The sequence below is a fragment of the Carassius auratus genome, unplaced genomic scaffold (genome assembly GCF_003368295.1).
Source record: "Carassius auratus strain Wakin unplaced genomic scaffold, ASM336829v1 scaf_tig00214281, whole genome shotgun sequence".
NCBI lineage: Eukaryota > Metazoa > Chordata > Actinopteri > Cypriniformes > Cyprinidae > Carassius > Carassius auratus.
In genome coordinates this window covers 52545-59200 of record NW_020527592.1, presented here as the reverse complement: position 1 = coordinate 59200, position 6656 = coordinate 52545, and the positions used below count along the sequence as shown (strand labels likewise).

Genomic DNA, 6656 nt, shown 5'->3' with positions numbered 1-6656 from the left:
CTGCTGCTGCTGCACACAAAAAAAGACACTGATGATCGGAAAGCACAGACAAATATGTATGTTGGGGTTTGATGATCTACATTGTGATATACTAGTGTGCTGTTATTCTGAATTTATTCACATTACACTAAGCAGTTGTAGATGCATGGGTTGTCTCATAACCTGTGGGTGACACGAGGGTTGGGTTAGGGCGGGTAAAGAAATTGTCACTTTATTTGTGGGACGGGTCATTAAAAACTAAATAAAAAAATCCATATATGTTGAGTGCATATATTATATTAATATAAGATATTTAATATAGCCTATATTAAATATCTGGAATATCTTTTCATATGGTATTAGGTTCTTTGATAAGGTTGCAAAACTAAGGCTTACGTAGCAACGTAACTTGTGTGATGTCCCCTATGTGCGGGTCATATCATAACCAGCGGATTGGGGCGGGCCAAATTATTTCATAAAAGCGGGACCCATGGGTTGGAAAAAAACCTGACCCGTGCATCACTAATAAACAGGTGTTTTCAGCAGGAATCCTTCATTGAAGCACTTTGGGTTTTGTACTTGATCAAGACTCTGGATCTCAGGAACTGATCCTTAAAAACCCTGTGGATAGAAACTTCCAAATCTATGCAAAACAGCAAATATCTATTTTTGTAATATATTGTTATATTCTGTATTATCGTCCACATCTGTTGTTGCAGTGATGTATGAGCCACTGGTTTACTGGTAAAACAACAATATGCATTTATTATACATATGTATTATGATAATCAGTTGTTTGCGATTTATGTGGTTATTGTTGATGTGCAAAAGTGAATTGCTATTCTTTGTAGTTTGTTCAACTGCAAGATTTAGGAGTGTCATCGTGGTGCCTGTTTTCTTCAGGAAAGTAATTTCAGTGTCAGAGCTGAAGTACTGTAATAAGCACACATCACAAAAACTTGAACCAAAACCTTTAGTAGAAGACAAGTTAGGTGCCTTCTGATCCTCTTTTGGATATTTTATACTGTGTATTTGCTTGTTTTCTGTAATTTGCATCAGCCAAAGACCAAGTGTCTTACATTTATGGATGTATAAACTATATTTTCTTAAAATGGAAAGGAACTTTTATGTGGACCTTTGTAATTTGTAAGTTAAGATCTTTTTATGTTTATATGACAAGTGCCATTAAAAATAGATCTGATTTACTCCTAACACTTTGAATCTTTGAGTAGTTCCGTTTTTTTTTTCTTTCTCAGAAACAACTAAAGTAAGCTACACTGAATAATCTGATCAGTTCCTCTGTTTATTCTGAAATGTGATTTTAACATTCTCTGATGCACTGAACTTTCCACTTCAACATTTTAGGATCTTTACTAAAGCTAACTAGCTTTTCAATTCCACCCTTAACAATAAACACAGAATCTAATCGTAATTTTCTAACGTTTTTATTTTATTTCATATTGTTATATTGGGCGATGGTGAAGGATGTTCGTGGATAGGTGAATTCTTAGTTGGGACTCAAGATGGCGTGCCAGTAGTATAGAATGCATACTGCTTCCAGTATACACCTTTTTTTTTTCTTTTTTTTTTTCTCATACTCTCTGACGAAGATCCCATATTAAGTTATGATCGTATGCCAGGAGTAATAAAAGTAACTATTGACCAAACAATGGTTTCCGTGGTAGATTGCTTTATGGTTTATCAATAAACTATGATTATGTTTTTAATAATAACTATATATAATCATTAATAATTAAAGACCGTTTAACGCAACGTCACTGCTCTGCGGTGCGTAAGGGAGCCTCGCCAAAACGATGACATCTCTTGTAATGTAAAGAAATGTTTACGTAACTGAATCTGCATTCATTTAAGGGGAAAAAAATGAAAATGAAGCACGTCTCATATTTGCTCTCATCGCTCATGTATTTAATCGCGTACGGTAAGTCATGTTTATATATAGGCTATATTTGGTCAATGATAAAAGCGAACATAAGGAAGATTCGTTTATGAGCTCTACTCGATTCACATTCGACATAAATTGTTGTTTGTATTTTGCCCGACCATTGTAATACATTCTTTCATATATATTTTCTGGTCAACACGCCTATTAAAATGAATATTACACGAAGGGCCGCTGCTGGCCAAATGGATGCCCTAAGCAGATTGTATCTTGAAAATAAACGGGCCTACGGTGTACATTTTAGGACATCCTCAGATCTCAGTCATCAAATGAAAAGGCGTCATGCCTCAGACTAAAAGGCTTCAGTCATCGGACAAAACGGCATCGCGTCTCTGACTGAAAAGCTTCAGGTCTCAGGAAAAACGACGTCAGGTGTCAGGTCTCATACAATTAACGTTAGGCATCAGACGAAACAGACTCAGAAAAAAAGTCATCAGACGAAACGGACTCAGACAAAAAGTCATCAAACGAAAAGGACTCAGGTGGAGTATCGCGTTGCCCCGCCCCATGTGACGTCACACGCACGCCGTTCACAGGAAGTAGTAATGGTTGATTGATGGCAAAAGGAGGTAAGCAGCGTCTGATATTTTATATTTTAACAGTTTTATTCAAATGTTACACTAATTAAGTTATATAGGAAAGAGAACATGCTTTTCGAGAGTCTTGTGTGCACGTTTAAAAAGTTAGTTAGCCATATTGCAACTAGCCAGCTTTTATTTTGGCCAAGTAGTAAAATTACCCTTACGAAAAAAACATGATTTTACTATATATAAAAAAAAACACACACACACAAAATTAAATCATGGTATCCACAGATTAACCATGGTTTTGCTACTCACCATAGTTTAACCATGGTGTTTGTGGTAAAACTGTGGGTATACAAATGGTACGTTAATCATTACACTAAAAAAACATGTTACTACACTTTTACTATAATAAAACCATGGTCACTTTACGTCTTGGTAAAGCAAATTCTTTCAAGTTATTAGATTGAAATCTTGGTCTAATTATAACATACCTGTATGAGTCTAACACCAGTTGTTGAATTAAATGATTTTGTAAATACAATGGTTCTGTCTTATAATTAAATATATATTTGTTTGTTTCAGTCAATCAAGTTATCGCTGACATTTTCTGGGTAAGCGTGGCTATGCTGAGCAGGACGATTACCTGGATTCACTACCCATTTAGATTTCCAGGCAACAAATAAGCTCCTCCATGCCAGAGAATTACTGTTCGTTCAATCAAAACCTGCATGTCATCCTGGACTGTACAGAAATCTGCTGTGAAAGCCCTACATCACTGAAACTCCACTCTGAAGTTATAAGTGCACTACCACATTCAAAGGTCTGGTTGGGGTAGCTCTGTGTGGTGCAGTGGAGATGTGGTTATGGCAGACAAGGGGTTCACTATTGAATATATGCTCTCCAGTATTGGTGCTAGACGGATCATTCCACCTTTCAAATGTGCCAAGCAGTTTAGCAAACAGGACTGTGAAAAAACACAGGACCACTGCACGCCTCAGACTTCTGGTGGAAAGAGTGATTCGAAGGGTCAAGGAAATACACATCTGGGATTCTGTTGTGCCACTCACCTTGTCAGGAAGAATTAATCAGATCTGGCATAATTGCTGTTTTATGGTTTATTATCAGGGACCAATGTTTCTTGAGCAGTGAATCTATATTATTACAATAGTAGTGTTACAGTGTTAACATTTGATAGTAGTTTTTTATTTATTAAATTTTTTTACCTTTTCAGTTAGTTGCAATGCATACCTACCACCATTAAATGTGTTTTTCCTTTTTTTATTGTAATGTAAAATTGTATATTTTGTATAATGAAATTATTTAAATAAAATGTCCCTGAAAATAATTTCACAGACACAATGAAATAGTTGACAATGAAAAGTATTTTTATAAAAACTCATGAAAAAAATCTTCTTTGTTATATCACACAATGTATCAAATGTAAATATACGCAAGTAGTAAAAGAATATGCATATCATATACATTACAGAAGATTTCATACAAAAAGTATTCACCTTGGTATGTACATTTATCTAATTAATAGCAAGTACAATATATTTATTGTTATAATTTGTGATGTATCTAATATGTTATCAAAGATCTACTACAAAATATGCTACATACTACTCAACTACATAAAGTATATATTTACTATGAATGTAAAAATAAATCTTAGGTTCATACTATAATATGAACAGAATCTGTCCATTCATACCACTGAAAGATACACATCCAGATAAACGTTATAACAGTACTTTCATTGATGTTATGAAGGCATCATCTCGCCAGATCATCTGTATTATGAAATCTGATTGTGTGTCAGTCACAAAGTCACACCAGTGTAGACCAGTCACTGCAGTCTGACCTTGTACCTGCCAGTAGTACTTATGGGTCTCTTTAAGTTTGGCTAGTCCTCTTTGAATTTTCATAAATGGAACCTGAGCAATGTTTTCAGCAGAGGTGCTTTTTACCTCCACTAGTCCAAACGAATGTTTCAGATGGATCATGCACTCGTCCGTCTGGCCAAATTTAAAATTACAGCCAAACTGAAAACCAAGCACAGGTAGTGGGGGGAAATTAAGATCAGGAACACCTGCAGCTATACGGGGACACTGGAATGAAAGTGGACTGCCAAGAGGTACAACTCTACTTTTGACATGCCCTCAAGTATTTGCGGCAGCAAAGGCTTGGGATTAATCTGACGTAGTTTTGCACCAGAAGCCAAGACATCAGCATCTGGAAGGGGACCTAAAGAAATGAACACAAATGATGAGTCATGAAGACATTAAGCTATAGCTGTGCGCACACACACACACACAAACAGAGTTGTGAATTACCTGTGTAAGCCTTTTAATTGGGTAGACTTGGTTCCATTCTTCCCAACTGATTCTGGTTTCAGGACACAAAGTTCACTCGCTGCCTCTGGATGAACTCCCTTAATATAAAATGAATACAGTAATAGTTAAAGATTGTTTACTGATCTTGGGTGGTTTTCATTTATATATTTGTTACTTAATCTGCACTCTTGTTCACTATTAGTATATGATGTTTAAATGTTTACATATACTTTCTTTGAGTTAATAGTTTTCTTACCAATGCAGAAAAAAGAAAAATACATGCCTGTGCTCTTGGACGATGCCATCTCTGTGACTCACTTGATTTTATTCATCTTCTTAGTTGTGTTTCACTCCAAGATAAAAGCATTAGATGCTGTAAACATTTTTTTTCCATTTGTATAAGGATATTGTATAACATCAGTGAAGAAGTACATTATCGATTAAACTTAACGGTAACACTTCCTATGAAGCCCGTATTTAAAACAAATTATAAGAGAATTCTTATGGCATTATGATGAATGCATAATGTATTAGAAAAAAAACTTTGTAATATGTCATATCATCTCATGAGTAATCATAACAACAGTTTAAATGTGTTATAATGTTTACTTATTTGTGGTTATAGCATTTAAGATTATGATTTATAATACGCAATGAATATAATGCATCCACTTAACTTACAATAGAATGTTTCCCTTAGATATAATACAAGTCTCATATCTTGGCATTATTGTTTTGTTACTTTACTCAAAGCAGGCAAATACCACTATACATAATTACAACAATAATAATGAAAATAAAAATATTATTTTTCCTTAAACAACCAACATATCAAATATCTGATTAGATGAATGTGTAATATGGCACTTTTGATTTTAACAATATTTATTGTAATATCAATAAGATAGTAAGATACTGTATATATTTTAAATAAATAATGTCACGATATAAGACTTATAAACCATTATAAAGTTAAATAAGTATAAGTTTTATACGTATAATTGTTATAATTATTTATGAGATGAAACAACAGTTTTTCTATATTTAATGCATTGTGGTTTTATTATAGTAAAAGTGTAGTAACATTGTTTTTTTAGTGTAATGATTAACGTACCATTTGTATAACCACAGTTTTACTACAAACACCATGGTTAAACTATGGTGAGTAGCAAAACCATGGTTAATCTGTGGATACCATGATTTAACTATATCGACCATGTGTTTTATTTATTTATTTATTTATTTATTTGTGGTTTTTGATAGTAAAATCATGTTTTTTTTCGTAAGGGTAATTTTACTACTTGGCCAAAATAAAAGCTGGCTAGTTGCAATATGGCTAACTAACTTCTTAAACGTGCACACAATACACTCGAAAAGCATGTTCTCTTCCCTATATAACTTAATTAGTGTAACATTTGAATAAAATATAAAATATCAGACGCTGCTTACCTCCTTTTGCCATCAATCAACCATTACTACTTCCTGTGAACGGCGTGCGTGTGACGTCACATGGGGCGGGGCAACGCGATTCTCCACCTGAGTCCTTTTCGTTTGATGACTTTTTGTCTGAGTCCGTTTCGTCTGATGACACTTTGTCCGAGTCCGTTTTGTCTGATGACTTTTTTTTCTGAGTCTGTTTCGTCTGATGTTAACGTTAATTGTATGAGACCTGACACCTGACGTCGTTTTTCCTGAGACCTGAAGCTTTTCAGTCAGAGACGCGATGCCGTTTTGTCCGATGACTGAAGCCTTTTAGTCTGTGGCATGACGCCTTTTCATTTGATGACTGAGGTCTGAGGATGTCCTAAAATGTACACCGTACGGGCCTCATTTTTACCTAAAGTATTTACAATT

General features: G+C 34.6%; 1 long non-coding RNA gene across 1 annotated transcript; it reads right to left on the bottom strand.

The window, feature by feature from the left end:
• Positions 1–3858: 3858 nt before the first annotated feature.
• LOC113091744 (uncharacterized) lies at positions 3859–6418 on the bottom strand. The gene is made up of 3 exons (XR_003287429.1): positions 6252–6418; positions 4803–4900; positions 3859–4713 (listed from the first exon to the last, which is right to left on the bottom strand). It is a non-coding gene; the product is annotated as an uncharacterized LOC113091744 (long non-coding RNA).
• Between the last annotated feature and the right edge of the window lie 238 nt (positions 6419–6656).